The sequence below is a fragment of the Neovison vison genome, chromosome 1, assembly GCF_020171115.1.
Source record: "Neovison vison isolate M4711 chromosome 1, ASM_NN_V1, whole genome shotgun sequence".
In the NCBI taxonomy this organism is placed as follows: Eukaryota; Metazoa; Chordata; class Mammalia; order Carnivora; family Mustelidae; genus Neogale; species Neogale vison.
This window is the reverse complement of record NC_058091.1, coordinates 69,969,258-69,988,889: the sequence shown is the minus strand read 5'-3', so window position 1 is coordinate 69,988,889 and position 19,632 is coordinate 69,969,258. Positions and strand designations below refer to the sequence as shown.

The window sequence follows — 19,632 nt, the reverse complement described above, 5'->3', positions numbered from 1 at the left end:
TCCATAACACCTTAAATTTTTTACAGAAGTTAGAAATAACTTCATTAAAATTTTAACTTTGTTAAATTATCACTTTTAATCATTTTAAGCAATCCCCATCCAATTCAAGATATCTAGAATCTGAAGCTGGGGGCTCAAGTCACCCACCCATTTTCTCTGGAAGGTCTTTGCACACAGTACTCTAACTACTTGGACTGGAGGTAAAAGATTAAAGAACTGTTATGACTAGGTCTTTCTTAAAGAAGGGTGTTTTAAAAGGAAAGAAACTGTCCCTCCCGATACTCTAAATGAGCAGTCTCTTGTTCTCAGCAGTCCTTCTGCACACAAGACCACTACTGACTTCAGTGGGAATTCTGCCCAAGAAGTGAGGAAGACAGGATAGGATTAAATGAGCCCTAAATCCACGCCATTGTTCCAAGTCATTACCACTTGTACAGTTTTCCAATAACCTCCAAAGAGTAGATATCGGCAGTTTGACGGTGGTTCCCAAACTGATCACTCCCATTCTAACAGGTGACACAGCTTAGCTCTTTAAAAATTGTGTCAGCCTGATGGATGGTAGTCGGTTGGCCCCTATCATAATCCAAGATTGCGTTGCAACGCAACCCCATTGGTGACTGAGAAATCCAGTGATTTCTCACAGCAATGAGGCTGCAAACGGAAACTCAACAGCATTAAGTGCTATTGGTGTCCCAGTAAAACCTATCCAAACCCTGAGAATCCTACATCCCAGATCCTGTGGCTAAGAAATTGACTCAGTTTCCCTCAAGTATTAAACCCAAACTGAAATGTGATAGAAAACTAAACTGCTAATTCTCCTACCGTATTATAGTTAGAGAATATAGAAATAATGCATTCCGGTGAGAAGAAAAAAAAGGGGGGGGAGTGGAAAATATGGACGAATAAAGAAAAAACTGTAAGAATCATTTAAAAAAATAAATAAATAAAGCTTACATAAGAGCAAGAAGAACAAGACTCCTGGCATGATACCCCAAAGACAACATTTTGGAGGCAAGAAGTTCAGGAAACCAAGGAAAAGATGTGATTCAAAACAAATTTATATATATAATCTCCCCACAACTCCAGGTTCCACCTTCCCTCCCTCTTAAAAGGTGCAGCGGTTATCGTGATGGAGAATTCAGTTTAAAGCACCCTAAATTAGTAGGAAGGGCCCCTCAAGAGACCCTCCCCGAAAAAAAACAGACAGTAGGCGAGAGCTCTTCTAATCTCACCAAAAAACCCTGACCTCGGAAGAGGTGAGCGATTTTGGGAAGTGCGAGGACCGACGTCGCCCCCGCAGACAACCCGACTGCTGGGGGCGGTGGGGGTGGCAGCGTCTAGTTGGGTCCGTTCTCCTCCTTGTCTCTCCCCTACCCCCACCTAAAACTGCTCCCGACCCTCTGCCCCCAGCCCCAGCGGAGGCAAAGGAGCCATCAGTGCAGAGACCGCCTGAGCGTCGGAGTTGGAGGGACCAGAGCGCAAGAATGCATCGCTCCCCGCAGCGGCCCCGGCCGCAGACGTCCTCTGGGACGTCGACGGCGGCGCGCGCGGACGGACGCCGGCCGGGACGGCTCGGCGCGGCGCGTGGGGTCGGCGCGCCCCCCTGGCCCAGCTCCCTGCAGAGCCCACGCGTGCGGCCGGCCCTGAGAGGAGCGGCGTCCTAGCCCGCGTTTCCTCTCTCCAAACCATCCCCCGAAGAACCCCGCCGGCGCCTCCCCGGAGTGCCGGCGTTGTGCTCCACGCTGGGATCGGCTCGCGCGCCGCGGCCCGTGCCCGGGATGGAGCCGGATTCCTCCTCCAGCCTCTCCGCGGGGCCCCGGACGCGCGACCCTGAGTCCACGGCACGTCGGCGGGGCCGGCGCCGTCCTCACCAAGCCCCGACCTCTCTTGGCTCAGACCAGACGTGGCCCCGACTCCCGGGAAGGGAGATGGGGAGATGGGGGGAACCGCAGTGGAGCGGGGAAGCAGGAATCCTGCCTGGAGGAACAGGACCCGGACCTCGGGGCGGGAATGGGGTCCGGTAGAGATGGGGAGAAGAGGAGAGAGGGAGCCGCAGAAAATCCCGTAGCCGGTCGCCCTCCCCCACGGTGGGACCGTCCCGCCACCGCTTCCTGCCAGGGATCAGCTTCCCAGCTGCAGCCAGAGGAAAAATCCCAGCCGCTCCTGCAACTCAGCAGGGACTGGCCGACCAGTCCGGGCTCCCCCGGCCCGGGCCCGCCATTCCGCAGCCCCGCGAACCTCCTTACCCTGCACTGCACCTCCAGGGGCTCGCTCGCCGCGGGGACTGGTCCCGCTCCAGCCCCAGCCGCCCGGCCGCCGCACCCGCCTCCTCCCTCCGCTGGGTTTCAAATTGAAATTCCCTGGCTGGGGCCGTCAGAGGACTCGGCGCTCCAGCCCCGCCCCCTCGCGGCGGAAGCCCCTCCTGCGCCCCCGCCGGACGCGCCCCCAGCGCGGAAACCCCCGCGGGCCGCACCACGCCCCCCCTCCCAGGCCACGCCCCCGGGGCGGGCCTTCCCGCGGGATTGGCCGCCGCGATCGCCGGGTACCCAGAGCTGGAAAGATGCGTCTGGCGATCAGAGCTGCCCTGGTTAATGACCGCTTGTGTCAGGGCGCCAGGCTTTTTTTTAACCCGCTCATCCCACCCTTAAGTCCTTTTTGCCAACTTTTCGAAGTGATTTCTTCCAAGTGCTTTACTGACTACTTCTTTACTGAGCAAACCTATTCCGTAGCGGATACAAGGCTAGACCCTGGAAACAGGGAAATAGGAAAAATAGGTCCTCCTCAGTCGAGACTGGAAGAAGTGAAGTGCTTTCACAGCGAGGACACTGAAAAGGAACCATTTATTCTTCCTGTGGGAGGGGCTGGAGGGATTGGGGAAACCCCACAGTGGAGGGACTTGTTAGCTGAACCCGAAGCCGGAGCAGGATTTTTCCAGGCCGCGGTCTGGGAGCTTTGATTGCAGAGCTGGACAAGCCTGAAGAGGCTGCGGACCTAGGTTGAGGCACAGGCGCACACGTGCGTGCGGGTGCGCACACCACACACACGCACACGCGCGCGCGTGCCCGTGATACCTCCCGGTGCTTTGCTTGTATATAATTCTACCACTTTTTCTCAGATTCTACTTATTGCATCTTTTCTGAACGTTGGCATCTCGAAAGGGATGTGCAGTTCCTTGCCTTGGGCGTGTGTTACCCATGCACCTCTTGTTCTTTGCTTCCTCCCTCCTTTAACCCGGACGTTAGTGACTCTACTTCAGCCAAAGCCTTCTTTTCTTGGCTAAACATAACCTTTTCTAAAGTGAACAACATCGAATGGAACCTCGGTGACAATACCCTCCGTGTGCATGGTGCTTTTCAGTTGACAAAGCCCCCTCACATTTGTTATCATTTGATCCTCTCAATAACTTTGTGGAAAAGGCAGAGCAAGTATCATCTCTGAAACATCGAAGAGAAAATGAAGATGGGAAGAGAAACTATTCGCTAAGGGCTTTCAAGTAAGCAATAAAAATAATAATAGGTAATAGCTATTGCATGCTTTATGCACTAGAGGTTTTTCTAAGTTCCTGATGTAGGTGAACCTACTTAATCCTGCATGTGCTACGTACCCACGTTGGATTTAATCTAATATGGGCACTAATATGGAGGGAGAGGAAACCTGAGAAGATAGCAGCTCTGATGAAAAGAAGCCAGGAATTTTATGAGATGATCCCATTAGAAACATTGAGGCAGATTTACAATGAAACTAGCAAAACTGAAGCTTCAGGATCCCTCATTTTCACAGGCCTGAAAATAACTGTATAATTGTAATTTTTTTTTTTTTAAAGAGAGTCCTTGAAGTTATATAAGCTCTAGAGCCCATAAACCCCTGGTCTAGACCTGATGGAACCCTTTAAAACTGCTCGTGCAAAATAATAACATAAATATAGTTATAATTGATAAAATATAATACCCTTAGAATAGGAAATGATACCCCTCCTGTGTCCTCTGCTGAAGCATGGGAATCACTTCAGTAAACTACCTTTTAAGAGGGAGATTGAGAAAAGAAATTATATCCATTGATGCATAGCCTTGATAACGTGGGGGCCAGCAAAGATTTAGGCTAAAGAGATGATCAAAGGTCATGGGAAGGTTGTTATCAAATATCTAAAGGCTACTGTGTGGAAGAATTAGACTTTGTGTTTTGGATACAGCCTTAAAACATTTCAGTGGAATGGAGCAGATTCTGTGATGACCTGGAAGGAACTAAAGGTAGAAAAATCAAATTCCGGAAGCTATAAGGAAGGGAAGAAAACAAATGGAACATGGTACAATACAGATGTCAGCAAACAACAGGTGGTATTCCAGGCAAGAAGGGAGGTCTTAACAGGGAGAGAAACGAAGTTTGGACAGACAGGCAGGACAAAGTCCTAAACAGGTGATATTCGGAGATGCAGGCAAGCAACACAGGGCAGGACCATGAGGCTATAGTTCAAGCCAGAATATTAATCTCCAGGAAAACGAATTGATCAAAGCAAGGCTGCATCTTCCCATTACACAGACTAGAGTAACAGGGAAGTGACTGACACAAAGAATAGCACAGGAATCCGGATACCAGACCTGAGAGTCACCACATCCGAATTTAGCATCACAGTCTCAATCTTAGACACCATCTGCAAGCAAAGCCAGTCTCGCAATATAACTAGAAGTTTACCCAGGATCTCTTTAAGCCCTTCCTTACCAACTCATTCACACAAGCATGCTCCTAAGAAATCTTGATCCCACTATACTGGTGATTCATTCTTTTATCTTTGTGCCTCTGGGTGCCAAGCCCAACCAGGTAGAAGTACTGGAATGGCTCTGAACTGAGAACCTGCCCTTCCCTGACAGGGTCCACAGGCAGCGAGACCTGACAATGCACTCTCATGTTCTGTCTGTCTGATGGAGGCAATCTCAGAAAGGCATGCATCCCCAGTTCCACTGCCATAAGCAGTAAAGACACTTTGTAGATGTCAGTAGGAATCACTGTATCACCTGGCCAATCCTTGGAGCTATTTCAGATATCTGTGGCTGCATGACTCCCGAAATTAATGACAACCATTTTATTGCTGTGATTCTTTGGACATTGAAGCAGGGCTCAAGGAGATGGTTCATCTCTGCTCTGTGTAGTGTCAGTTGGGAGGATTAACTGTGGATGAAGGATCCAGTGTGGCTTCACTCACATGTCTGGCAGTTGGTGCTGCCTGTCAACTGAGGAGCCTAATTTCTCCTCTACAGAAGCTGTCCTTTTACAGCTCTCTCTCCATGTGACCTCTTAGCAGGATAGGCCAGGCTTCGTTACATGGCACCTGGCTTCTGAGAGGATAAAAACAAAAGCTTACAAGGTTTTTAAGACCTAGGCCCAGAAGCAACATCTATGCTGCATTCTTTTGGTCAAAGCAAATCAGAGAGCCAGCCTGAATTCAAAGAGAGGTAGCATAGACTTCACCACTTGATAGGAGTGTACAGGGATGAGAAGACTTAATGGCAGCCATGTTGGTAAACATTTCACCACAGGAGCCATGTTTTTCTAATCTTGTATTAGAGTCTGCCCTCAAGCAACCCTTCTCCTTTCCATCAGCAGTAAAATTTTCCACAGGATTTTCCTCAGAAGTCACACAAATCCCCTTTTTTTATCTACGTCACACTGAGTAGTGGTGATCTCCTTTTGAAAGACCGCTCCCAACTATTGCCAACAACAAGTATATAAGTTTCTCAAGGCTGCCAAACTGAGGTATTCACTCAGTTGTATTTGGAGTTGTGCCACATACATACCCCTGCTTCATTTGTCTCAATGACAGAGAAAGAGGCCTGGGCATGCTGATTCCCTTAAGCTGGAGGAGAATCTCCACAGTTGCTCTCCATGGGATTTCATGGTCAATTTCTCCCTAGAACTGAAAGCAGAAACAGAATAGGACCCAATAAAAAAAAATCCCCCCAAAAGCTACATTTGGAAAGAGTATAACAAAGATGTATTATTTCAGCTCAACAATTTGAGTGTCGTTATGTACCAGGCCTCATGCCATGCTCTGGACATACAAAAATGAGTAATACAATATCTCTGCTATAGTGAAGTTCAGTCGGATAGATAATAAAGCCGATAAAAGGAATCAGAAATTCTGGTTTCTATCTGTGCCTTCAGTTGTTCTCACTATCTAAAACGAACATTTCTCTGTTAGATAACTGTCATTTTACTTAGAATATAAATGAAATACAAGGATAAAACAATGGATATGTGTGTGTGTGTGTGTGTGTATGAGATGTTATTTATTTGACAGAAAGAGCGAGCACAAGCAGGGGGAACTGCAGGCAGAGGAAGAGGGGAGGGAGAAGCAGACTACCCTACTGAGCCACCCAGCTGCCCCGAAACGGTGTTTGTTTTTTTTATATCAATGCATCATTGAGTTCCATTTTATACCAACTCAATTTAGGCAATGACACAAAGCAAGTTTATAAAAGTTTTTATTTTACTTTGATTCTCAGTAACAAGTAAAGAAGGGTTATAGAGCCTTCCATGTGTGCCTGTACTTCAGTGGGAAGGGGCTGAGAGGCCAGAAATAAAAGTTACAGACCTGTTTACAGACATAAACCTAGAGCATAAGGAAAGGAGAAATCAGTGGAATGAACCTTATGAGCATGGATCCCCATTTTGCGGGAAGCAGGCAGATGTCCTACTATGGGAAATGTCTGAGACAGACATCAAAGTTCAATTAAAATGGACTGGCGTGTGATTCATCCCTCAGTCTTATGGTCAACAGATCTGCACTGTCTCCTAAGACAAAGACTAGAGGGAGGGTTTGCTTGGTCAAGTGAAAGAGGAATCCTGTACTTCCAGTACCCACTTACTTAGATATGGGGATTAGGGAGGCAAAATGACCTTGAAGCAACATCATTGGACTTTGCTGGATGGGCAAAGTCAGATTGCTTGAGGGCAGACTCTAAAACAAGACTAGAAAAACATGGCTCCTGTGGTGAAATGTTTACCAAGATAGCTGCCACACTGGATATGGCCCAATACTCTGGGCTCACTGTAAGGAATCTTGCCTGTAGAGCATAATTTTAAGCAGCCTCCACAAGTAGTGGTAAAAACCCATCAACAGCTACAACGGCAGAAGAGAGTGTTGAATGAAAACGTCAGAAGAAAAATGTCAGAAGAGCAACCTTCTGGATGATATGGGCTTGGCCTGGGATAGCTACATAGCCCAGACCTGATTGGCTAGTTTGTAAAACAGTCCCTGGAAATAGTGGAGACAGCAGGATTAGAAACGGAATATCACAGTTTCTGAGTAAATAAATTCCTCTACTTGGAAAATGGACCAACCTAGAGGTCCTTAATTTATTCAAAACAAATGTATAGTAGAAGTTTGGTTTTAGCAAGATACTGTCCTTCAGGTTGGATTTTGTGGTTCCCTGGGGCACATGAATATATTCTACTTATTAGAAAACACTTAGAAAAATAGGGATGTTGAGGTTATGTGATGGCTTCCTATCCCTCTTGCTCCTGTGACCCCACCATCTCCATAGGAATATCCACCTGGAGAGGGCAGTCACTGGGAAGGAACAGATACCCGGAAAATGATAACAAAGAACTACTGGACCCTATGCTTTATGAAGGCAGGGACTATGTCTGCTTTGTGCACTGTCGGATTTAATTCAAGAACAGTGGCTTGGGGGCGCCTGGGTGGCTCAGTGGGTTAAGTTGCTGCCTTCGGCTCAGGTCATGATCTCAGGGTCCTGGGATCGAGTCCCGCATCGGGCTCTCTGCTCGGCAGGGAGCCTGCTTCCCTCTCTCTCTCTCTGCCTGCCTCTCCATCTACTTGTGATTTCTCTCTGTCAAATAAATAAATAAAATCTTTAAAAAAAAAAAAAAAGAACAGTGGCTTGTGTGGGCCTTCTTCAGTAAATTGCTGAAGGAATAAAAGTGTGAACCTAATTGAAAATGGATGAGGAAAACTACTTCCCATATTTTGATGGATCTAGTATTTAATGGGAAATTCTCAGGGCATATACCTTAAAATGATGGGTACAATATTTTTTAAGCTATTTTTTTAAATGCATGGCTGAACCTGGTAGAAAAGATGAAGTAATTGTAAGCGGCCGGAACCTATGAAAAGAAGATCATGCTATCCCCCCAGAGATCTATATATTAAACTGGATTCCCTGGTAAGGTGGGACTTAGGGTTGTTTCCTCTGGGGAGGGTCAGTGTATGTATGTTCTTTGTGTGGTAAAACAGATACTCACTGATGAGAAGAACAGATTATGACAGAGGCAAGGCTACATGGTCGCCAAACTATATTTTCTTTTCCTCTGGGGCACCAAACTATCCAAATCTTCAAGCCTCCTTTGCAGCTAAATGCGGCCATGTGAGTGGGTTCTGGCCAATGGAATATGGGTGGAGTTGATGTAAACTGTCTCCAGGAATAACCCGTATTTAAAAATCTCCCACATGATCCTTCACTCTCTCTCGTCCTTCGTTTGCCAGGTACAGCAGACCCAGAGAACTCTGAGGTCCTAGGGGATGATAGACCTTCTAGAATGTAAGAAGTCTTGGTCCCTGAGTGACTGTGAGGAGCAAAGTCTTCCCCCATCCCAATTTATAACCCATACTGGACTATGAGCAAGAAATAAGTAAGAGATATGTCTTTGTAGTGCTGAGCCACTAAGATTTTAAGTTTTGTTTTTTTTTTATTCTATAACTATTGGCTTATCCTGAAACTACAGCAATGCTAAACCAAACCATCCAAAGAATGAGAAAAGAGGAAACGTATTTCAAGCCATCCTGTGATATCAAAACACAAGAACAGTGCAATAGGGAAAATCCTAAAGTCAATCTCAACGACAGGTAGAACTGTTCAAGTCCCAATTGCAGATCCTAGTAACTTGTAGAAAGGAATGATAAATTCTAATTTAAGGATATCGTGGACATTTGAGAGTGGCAAGATGGCTTTTGAGAGGAACTACATGAGTAAATGCATGAAGGCTTCAAAGAGGAGCTTGAGTTTTGAGTTTGTTCTATAGGCAATCAGAACTTGGCACATCTTAATCCTAAGAACATTTTAGGATTAACTGTCTTATCCATTTGTTATATTAAATATAAATTTCCCATCAAGTCTTAGTTAAGTAAAAACCTCAGAGCCTAATAATTCAATTCACTTAAATCTAAACTTAATAAAATGAGCAAATATTTTCTTTGTGATACATCATGAACTAAGTAGACAGGAAGCCATTTCATTTTACCCCTTAAAACGATAGTGGTGGGGCACTTGGGTGGCTCAAGTCAATTAAGTGTCTGCCTTCGACTCAGGTCATAATCCCAGGGTCCTGGGATCGAGTCCTGCATGGGGCTCTTTGATCAGTGGGGAATCTGCTTCTCCCTCTTTTTCTCTCTCCATAGCTCCTCCTGCTCCTGCTTTCTCTTTCTGTCAAATAAATAAATATAATCTTTTTTTAAGAAATTAGTGCTTGGCTTATCACTGTTTAACTTATTGGCTCCTAAGTAAATAGTGGCTTAGTGAAATTTTTACATCTAAAAAGCAATGCACTCTTCGTCTGAGAGTCTCATAAATCTCTGTGAGAGAATAAAATTGACTTTAATGTGCTTTTATATCCAGCATCTAACCATTCTAAAGTGTCCGTTCCCGGGACACCTGTATGGCTCAATCAGTTGAGCATCCGACTCTTGGTTTCAGCTCAGGGGTCATGGAATGGAGCCCCTGAGCTGGGCTCATGTTCTGCAGGGAATCTGCTTGGGATTCTCTCTCTCCCTCTCCATTTACCTCTCGCCATGCATGTGCTCTCTCTCTCTCTCTCTCTCTCTCTCTCTATAAATGGATAAATCTTAAAAACAAATAAATAAATAAAATGCCTGTTCTCTAAAAAAAAGAAAAAGAAAAAAAAAAGAAAAACCAAAACTGAGATCAACTAAAAGAGCGGGACTAAGGAGAATCCTTAAAAAGTGGATGGTGGTGAGACTCTGATAATCAGTCTGACTGCACTTGAGCTAAGGGCTGCCAGTCATAGCTGTCTCGCCCAGTTGACAACACTGAACACTCCACCAACCAGAGTAGGAACACATGGGGCAGAATTCTAGGATACACGGGAGTTTTCAGAGAAGAAAACTTTAAGAAGTGAGAGTAGTCTGACAGTGACGGCTATCAACCTAATTAACCACCAGCCCTGATTAACCTTATCTACCCGGTCAGACAGCTTCCCTGATGCCTCACTGATAGCTCTTCAGATCTCCAGAAACTCTGACCTCAGAGAATAGCTTTCTCAGTTGGTTTCAGTTATAACTTTAATATAAAAAATTTTTAGCCTGTTTTGAAAAAGGCTAACAGACAAGGATAGACTCCCGAAAATAAGAGTAGTGTCTAAATCTTGTGCCACAAAAAAAAAAAATTAGTATTGTTGTCCAGAAAGTGAGTCAGTATTAGGGGAAAGGACAGCAAAATCCATAGTACGGAACTCAAAACTTCCCCAAGGGTAAAAGTCATCTGTAACATGCATACAAATAAGAAACGTAGTAATATGTAACACTTTTTTTTTTAAGACTTTATTTATTTATTTGAGAGAGAGCGCATGCGTGATAGAGAGCCTTCCAGTGGGGTAGGAGGGCAGAGGGAGAGGGAGAAGCAGACTCCCTGCTGAGTGGGGAGCCCAATGTGGGGCTCGATCCAGGGACTCTGGGATCATGACCTGAGCTGAAGGCAGATGCTTAACCAACTGAGCCACCCAGGGACCTCACTAATTCCTTTTTAATAGCTGAATTTTTGGGCAACTGGGTGGCTCAAGTCGGGCCCAGGTCATGATTCCAGGATCCTGAGATCAATTCCTGCGTCAGGCTGTGCGCTCAGCAGGGAGTCTTCGTCTCCCTCTGCCCCTTCTTCGTTCCCACTTGCGCTCTCATGCTCTTTCTCTCTCTCTCTCTCCCTTAAAAATAAGTAAATAAAATCTTTTTAAAACATAGCTGAATCGTTAGGTTATAATGTATTTGACTTGTCTCTCTACCAGTGGACATGTATGTTGTTAAAATTTTTTGCTTCCATAAGTAATGCTTAAAATAAAATTAATTTTCTTCTACATATGTCTGTAAGTACATGTGCAGTTATATAAAATTAATTTCTAGAAGTGGAGCTATTGGGTAAAAGAGTATTTGCATTCAAAATTTTTGTGTATGTTGCCATATGATGGTATTTTTCATGCCAAATTACTTCATGTGTCCTGTCCAGACTATGGATTGACTGGGTAAGAAACTGGATGTGGAAGAGAAATGTGCATATGGGAGCTCCTAGTTTGGGGGGTCTTTTCTCCTGTCCACAGACAGGAGAAAATTGATGTCCCAGCTCAAGAAGAGACAAATAAAATTTGCCCCAACATCAGCTTTTTGTTCCATTTGGACCTTCAGTGGACTGGACGATGTCTGCCCACAGTGGTGAAGGCAGACCTTCTTTCCTCATCTATAGATTCAGATGCTGGTCTCTTCCTAAAGCATCCTCACAAACACACCCAAGAATAATCTGGTCTATCCTTAGCCCAGTCAGGTTCATATATGTAAAATTAACCATGTTAATTGACTGGGCTTGGGATGGCTGGAGACGCAATGTGGGGGTGCACGTTTGGAGTGAGGGGTGAGATCGAGCAGTTGATCATATCGGCATCCCTATGCAAGGAATGTCCTGGGACCCACATTCTCTGCAAGTACTATGGATACCACAGGGACTCTGTTTGAATTATTCAATGATATTTTAGATGCAGGGAAGTTAGGTCCTGTCTTGAATAGCCTAGAACATACGTAGAGAAAACCAGAAAACATATTCTTTGAAAGAATGAGGTTACTCCAGGCATAATCACGGGGCCAACTTAAAGCTACTTCAAGGTGAAGTTTCCTTTAGGCAGGGTCAGAAGAAGAGTAGAGACCTGTGTGTTTAGTCAGCTTTGATTTTTTTATATTTGGAAATTTGCATTTTTAAAAACCAGTTTATTTGTATAGTCTTGAATTTACCTGTTTGTTGATTTTTATAACTATGTTTTTTAAATGTCTAACCTGCAGAAATATAGTGAAAGAAGAGAAGATAAGGAAAGATTTTGAGCAAAGCAAGGCAACAGACCAAGGAAATAGAAAGCTGATTGTGTCCAGACATAACAGTGGCAGGAGCAACAAAACTTTGGGATATTTGGACACTTCGTGATACTGACTGGTTGGCATAGTGGTGAGTTAAATATTTTAGGATGAAGAAAGAAAATTGGGATTTGTTTCTCTCACACAAAAGTTTCTTAAACTCTCAGCAAGATACAATTTATTTTGCAACTGATGATCTTTAATTGGAGAGTATTTAGGAAAAAAATACAATGATTTAATTTTATACATTCAGTTCGATGGAAATCTAAAATTTCTCTAAATAATGTTTAACGGTTTTCCATGTAGAACCCTCACATCACTTTAGTTAGATTTATTCCTAGGTGTCTGATTTTTTTTTCATGCTGTTATAAATGGCATCATCTTAAATATTTCATTTTCTAACTATTTTTTATTGTTGAATAGAAATATAAACGGTTTTTGTATGTTTTCTTATATCTACTGATCTTAATAAACTTGGTTTTTAATTCTAACTGTTTTACTGTAAATCCTTTTGGATTTTCTATGTACACTGGAGTTGTTTTAAGATCTTCCCATGGGGCGTTTGGGTGGCTCAGTTGTTGGGTGTCTGTCTTTGGCTCGAGTCATTATCCCAGGATCCTGGGATCGGGCACCGCATAGGGCTCCCTGCTTGGTGGGAGGCCTGCTTCTCCCCCTCCCACTCCCCCTGCTTGTGTTCCCTCTCTTGCTGTATCTCTCTCTGTCACATAAATAAAACATAAAATCTTAAAAAAAAAAAAAAAAAAAAAGATCTTCCCATAAATTCTCTTGAGACATCTCTCTTTGGGAGAGCCTAATTTCCCTCCATTGAGTATGGACAGTACTTGGTAACCTGCTTTTCACAAAATAAAATGTAGAAATGACATCCAAGTGTGACAAGTGTGAGTGTGACATCCAAGGCAAAGTTAGAAAAGGCTTTGTGGTTTCTATTTTGTCCTCTTTTAGAGCATTTGTTCTGGGAAGCAAGCTGCCAGACCTTGAAGACCACCAGGCAGCTCTATGGAAAGATCCACGTGGTAAGAACTGGGTGAGGCTTCCTGCCAGCAGCCAGCAAAAAACTGAAGGCACTCGTGGAAGTGGCTGCTCTCAGACTCCCAGGAGAGCCTTTGGATGACTGCAAACCAATACCTTACACCAAAATCAACCAGCAAAGCCACGCCTCAGTTCCTGGTCCGTAGAACATGTGAGATAATAAAGCTTATTGCTTTAAGCGGCTAAGTTTGGTATAATTTCTTATGTAGAAATAAGTTACTAAAATATACACCATTATGCTTTGTTTTCTTAAACAAATAGTTTAAGAAAATAGTTTAATAGTTTAATTCCTCTCTTCTCAATCCTTTTATTGTTTTATTCCTTGCCTTAGTAGGATAGGTAGGATCACCGGGCTACAGGCAGAAGTGATCATATTGTGCCTTCCTCATTTCGAAGAGATTTCATGTATATGAAAACATATACAAACATAACCATTGTTTGATGGTTATGATAGGCTTTTTTGGTAAATGTCCCTCATCAAGGTAACAATAACCTTTTCTATTCTAAATTGCCAAGAGTTTATCTTTTTATTTATTTTTAATTTTTTTTTTTTAGAGAGAGGGAGAGAGAGAGAGAGAGAGTGCGTGTATGTGTGTGCACATGCGCACACGCAAGTGCATTAATGGAGGAGGAGGGGCAATGGGAGAGAGAGTGAGAAAGAATCCTAAGCAGGCTCCAAGCCCACCCAGCCCAGAGCTAGCAAGGGGCTCGATCTCACCACCCTGATATCATGACCTGAGCCGACATCAAGAGCTGGACCTTTAACAGACTGAGCCACCCAGGTATCCCTACTTTCTCTTTTTTTAAATAAAGAATAGGTGTTGAATATAATTAGTATAATCATATATGACTTATTTCCTTTATCTGGTTATGAGGTGAATTGATTTTAGAATGTTAAACCAACTTTGCACTCCTATAATAAATTCAACTTCATTGTGATGTGTTATATTTATACCTACTGCTATATTTGATTTGCCAGGATTGTATTTAGGTTTTTTTTCCATTTTCATTCATAAGAATAAATGGACTATAATATTACCTTTTTAAAAAATTAACATATAATGCATTATTTGCCCTAGGGGTACAGGTCGGTGAATCGTCAGGCTTACTCGTTTCACAGCACTCACCATAGCACATACCCTCCCCAAAGTTCATAACCCAACCACCCTATCCCTACTCCCCCAACCCCCCAACCCTCAGTTTGTTTTTTGAGATTAAGAATCTCTTATTGTTTGTCTCCCTCCCAATCCTTTTTGATAGTGTCCTTATCAGGTTTTGATATCAAGATTATGTTGGCCTTATAGAACAAGCTGGAAAGTTTATACTCATTTTCTATTTTCTGGAAGTTTATGTAAGGTTGGAGTTATTTTTCCTTAGTGTATAAATCATACACTAATGAAGCTATCTGGAAAGGTTTAGTTATGGGTTTCTATTTTTATTTTTTATAAAATATTTCACAATATTTTAATATTATATTAATAAAAATATAAAATATTTGTATTTGTATTAAAGGCTCAGTAAGTTGCATTTTTAAGGAATTCTTTAATTATTTTTGCATTTTCAAATTTATAGACATTAATCATTCATCATGGTTTTATTAAGACCGAAAACAACAGGCTAAATAAACAGGTTATTTTTTTCCGGTTAGGTAGCATGATCTATTCGTTAGATCACAGAACAATTTCAGTAAAGAGAATTGCCAGAGTAAAGGATGAGAAACAAGAACCAGGAAACAATGTAATACAGGGAACTGAAAACCACTTCTAAATAAGTATTTAACCAGTTGTTTGGAATATAATGGGGTTTGTTCTAAGCAGGCGGAATTTTCGGCTATGATTATATTTATGTATTTAATAATATCTGCCTCCTTTAAAATTCTTTAAACTACATTCTAGAACCAGTTTGCTGGAAGAGGATTGAAATCTTAGTTCTCAACCATTCTTATTGGCTTAGTGCTATCTTGTAAGTCCTTCTGGAAGCCAGTTTTTGTACTCCCACCAATTCAGATGGAAATCGTGGTAATGGTCTACAGAGTAAAGACAGAGTAAAAACAAAAGTTAGGGAGGAGTGCAATTTCACTGCATTGGCTAAATGGCAATGGCTGCGAGTGACGCTCTTTGCTGTATTATTACTAAATTAACTTTCAGGTTTCCTTTTTGTTCTTGTTATTTTCTGCACCTTTCCAATATTATCTACCTTTAAAACAAAACAAAACAAAAAAATCAAACTTTTTTAAAGATTTCATTTAAAAAAAAATATTTCATTTACTTACGAGAGAGAGAGAGAGAGAGAGAGAGAGAATGCACACAAGCAGGGGGGAGGGCAGAAGAAGAAGCAGGCTCTCCACTGAGCGGGAGCCCCGTGTGGGACTCGATCCCAGGACCCTGAGGTCATGACCTGAGCTGAAGGCAGACGCTTAACAACTGAGCCACCCAGTCATCCCCAAAATCAAACTTTCTAAAAGGATTTATTTATTTGAGAGAGAAACAGCACAGAAGAGAGGGACAGAAGGAGAGGGAGAGAGAGTCTCAAGCAGACTCCATGCAGTGTGCAGTTTGACCTGAGGCTTGATCTCAGGACCCTGAGATCTCGCCCTGAGCCAAAACCAAGAGTCCGAGGCTTAGCCAACAGTGCCACCCAGGTTCCCCCCCAAAATAAAATTTTTAAAAATTTCCCTCTCACCTTCAGTCATAAAACCTTTTTGGTTTGTTTTTTGTTTTTTTATTTTTAAGTCAAATTCCTTTCTCTGATTGTCAGACGCCTTAGGATTTGGAGTCTAACCATTGTATTTGAGCATCTCATGACTGTTTCTCCACCCTTTTCCCAGTTCATCACTAACTCTTGATTATTCATGCCTCCAATCTGCAAATCTAGGCTTTATACCTCCCGCCACACGGATTGTCATTTCCCTTTGACATTATCTCAAGTTCAGCTAAATTGTCTAACTCTGTTACCAGTGGCCTGTGAGTTGACAAGGCACTCTGCTTGACCCTTTGTACTAGAGAAAGTATCCTTTGATGTCAGTAAGACTTTTCAGTATACCAAGTTTGCTGGAGAATTGGTAAACATTTAAAGGAAGAGATAGAAACATGGGAAATCAGTTTGTCATTATTTCTATTTCATATCCCTTATAATCTTACAGAAAAGTCTATAATCCTGTATTTATTATGAGACTATAACCATGTAAACTACTTTGAAGTTATGACTTCAAAAAGGTTTTCAACATCATGAGGTCTAACAGGGCAGAAAAGACTTACTTTATTATAAGTCTTATTTAATCAGCAAAGAACTCTGATAATTTACAAAGTTTCTAAACAAAATTATCTAAACATCTGGAAACTATTAAAGAACTGAGGAAGTTATGCCACAGTTACATTTAGGAAGGTATTTTTATTATAAATTCCTTATAAAGTAAGTCTGTGAAAAATAAAACTAAATTACCATTACCACTTTACTCAGACTTCTCATATTAATAGGACCTAGACATTTAAAAATATTATGATTGAAATGTAGGTTTATTCTTTGGGAGACCAGTGGCTAGCAATAATGTAAGATACCATTTACATACATTTGCATCTTAACCATATTAAAATATTAAAAAATTAGCTTTAAATTCCAACTCATCACTTAATAGTTGCATGAGCTCAGGCAAGGTTTATCAACTCAGAGCCATGATATTCTCCTCCATATGGCATAGAGATACCCTTTCAACACAAGATGATTAAATAATGTAATACCTGGAACTCTAGCACAGCACCTAGCACTGGGTATATATGCTCGATAAATTTTTCCCCCTTGTTTTCCTTCGCTTCCATTTTGCTGCCTCTTTCCTTTTACCACTGGTGTCAATATGGGACCTTGGCTTTTCATTTCAGAGTCTAAGGGGATGGTGCATACGGGTTTTTTAAGAATTCTCTTATTCTTTATATTTTCCCATTGTTACCAACTGCTTAAATACTGGAAATCCCCAAGAGGATTATGTGTTTATTTCAGGGATAGAAGTGCAGGGGGAAAGTATAGATCAAGGCAGAAAGCTAGTTTTCTACTGAGCCCTATTCTGAACCTTACAATACCTTAGATTTATAACACTGCCTCATTTTTACCCTACTAGTCAGGTCTACCTGACTCTAAAATGCATGTTCTTTTTGCTCAAACATGCCTCCACTTGCTTTTATACATGTATCTAAGGGACAAATGATTCCCCACAGTAGTAGGAGGAAAACGCATGTTGAGTTTTAAACCGCTGACTTAGCAAATGGATGCAGAGGGCCAGGACAGATCTGAGGAGGGGGCTATTTAAAAACAAAAACTGAAAGGGGAAAACCCAAGGCATATATATAAATCAAGAGCAGTGTTTCCTGAGCAACTGTTCACCGATTCCCTGAACCGTGGAAAGGTTGATGAAAATAATAGCTGAGAATCAGAGCAAGGCCTGTGGCCAGGATGTACCAAATTCAAGGCAAAGGCCATCAACTTAGGCTGAGCTTAAGTGGAAGATGCATTGAAAGGAAGTTGATAATCTATCAAAGAACAGAGTGTGGGATGTATAATGCCAGGTGATTCATGATTTAAAGCCCCAGAATACTGTGGAGCCTCCCCGAACTAGGGAGCACTCCTTCAAGACCATCAATTGAGCTGGGCAAATGGGGCTGAAAGGCAATACTTTCCTACTTACAGTCAGCTCCCGGTCGAGTCTCTGTTCTTTAAGGAGTGTTCCTGCTCCTGTGAGCCATGCCTATCAGCAGGGCACACTTTATTATATATTTGTTTTATGAATGATGATAGGGAACAGAAAGTATCAGTTTCATAACTCAGTGTCTATAGTTGTCTTTCTCTTAGGTATATCTTTGCCATGACTCCTGCTATTTAAAAAAAAAAAATTAAGGGTAGGTAGCCAAGTGAAACTTATCATTCTTATGTTTATCTAGAAAGTGTGTCTCTAAATACTGATGAGTAAAATTATGGATTCTGATCAGATAGATCTGCTTCAGGCCTTAGTTCTGCCCCTTACAAACTGAGTGACTTTAAGCAAATGACCTAACCTTTCTAAATTTCAGGTTTTTCACCTGTAAATATGGGTATTTTTTAAAAGATTTTATTTTATTTATTTGGCAGAGAGAGAGAGATCACAAGTAGTCAGAGAGAGGGGGGGAAGCAAGCTCCCTACTGAACAGAGAGGCCGATGTGGGGCTCAATCCCAGGACTCTGGGATCATGACCCAAGCAGAAGGCAGAGGCTTAACTTACTGAGCTACCCTGGTGCCCCAAATATGGGTATTTTTGATAGAAGCTATTCCAGTTGGAGGTTGACAAACTGAGATGTCAATATCAACCAGAACACTTCAGACCAAATCATCTAAACTCTACCTTTTACTTACCACTATCAAAACCAAGGGCATTGGCTTGTTGACTGTACCTTTACAATAGGTCCAGATACATTTGCTTTCAACGTCTCCACTGCTCTTGGATTGGTCTAAACTACCATCACCTATCACTTGGGTTATTACAGTAACCTCCTCACTGGTTTCAATATTTCTACTCTTGCCTACGCCCCCTTCACAGTTTTCTCAATGTTGTATTCAGTACCCATCTTTTTTTTTTTTTTTTAAGATTTTATGTATTTGAGGGAGAGAGTGCATGAGTAGGGCCATGGGGGTGGGGCGTGGGGCCAGAGGGGCAGAGAAGCAGACTCCCTGCTGAGCAGGGAGCTGGATGCTGGGCTGAATCCCAAATGCCTGAGATCACGACCTGAGCAGAAGGTCTGAACTGACTGAATCACCCAAGCACCCCTCATACTAGCCTTTTGAAATAAAAGTCAGGGGCACCTGGGTGGCTCGGTTGGTTAAGTGTCTGCCCTCAGCTCACATCATTATCTCAGGTTCCTGAGATTGAGTCCTACATCAGGCTCCATGTTCAGGAGGGAGTCTGCTTCTCCCTCTCGCTCTCCCCCTCACTTTCCTTCTGCCCCTCCCTCTGCTTGTGCTCTTTTTCTCTGCCAGATAAATAAATAAAATATATTAAGAAATAAAGAAAGAAGTCAGATCAGGTCAATCATCTGCTCAACACACCTTCCTCATTGTAGTTTCCTATGTTACTTAGAGAAGAACCATAGAATTTGGTCCAACTTTCTCTTCTCTGTCTTCACCCTCTGATGCTCTCTCATTTTCTTATTCCACTCTAGCTCTTCCTGGAACACATATTCATAACTACCTCATGTAGATAATTTGCATTTGCTAAGCTCTCTGATTGGAATTTTTTTCCATCCAATATATGTAAGCTTGACTCTTTCTCCTCTCTCAGATCTTTATTTAGAGGTTACCTCCTCAGAGAGGACTTTTTTTCATTACTTTACCTAATATTGCACAGCTCCTTCCCCCCCTCCCTCTCTCACCCATCCTTCCCTCACACCCATCCTCCCTCCTTCCTTCCCTTGTGTCTTCCTTTCCTTCC

The 19,632-nt window shown here is 42.6% G+C and overlaps 1 protein-coding gene and 1 long non-coding RNA gene across 12 annotated transcripts in view; one reads left to right on the top strand and one right to left on the bottom strand.

Moving 5' to 3' along the window:
* EPB41L2 (erythrocyte membrane protein band 4.1 like 2) overlaps window positions 1-2,329 on the bottom strand; it is a 213,463-nt gene extending 211,134 nt beyond the window's left edge. For all 11 annotated transcript variants that reach the window (XR_006384594.1, XR_006384595.1, XM_044248921.1 and 8 more), the window contains exon 1: window positions 2,247-2,329. The gene's annotated coding sequence lies outside the window, so the exon portion shown is untranslated. The remainder of the gene's footprint in view (window positions 1-2,246) is intronic.
* A 999-nt stretch (window positions 2,330-3,328) lies between these two features.
* Window positions 3,329-13,360, top strand: LOC122899220. The gene is made up of 3 exons (XR_006383098.1): window positions 3,329-3,493; window positions 12,065-12,224; window positions 13,097-13,360. It is a non-coding gene; the product is annotated as an uncharacterized LOC122899220 (long non-coding RNA).
* The last annotated feature ends 6,272 nt before the right edge of the window (window positions 13,361-19,632 follow it).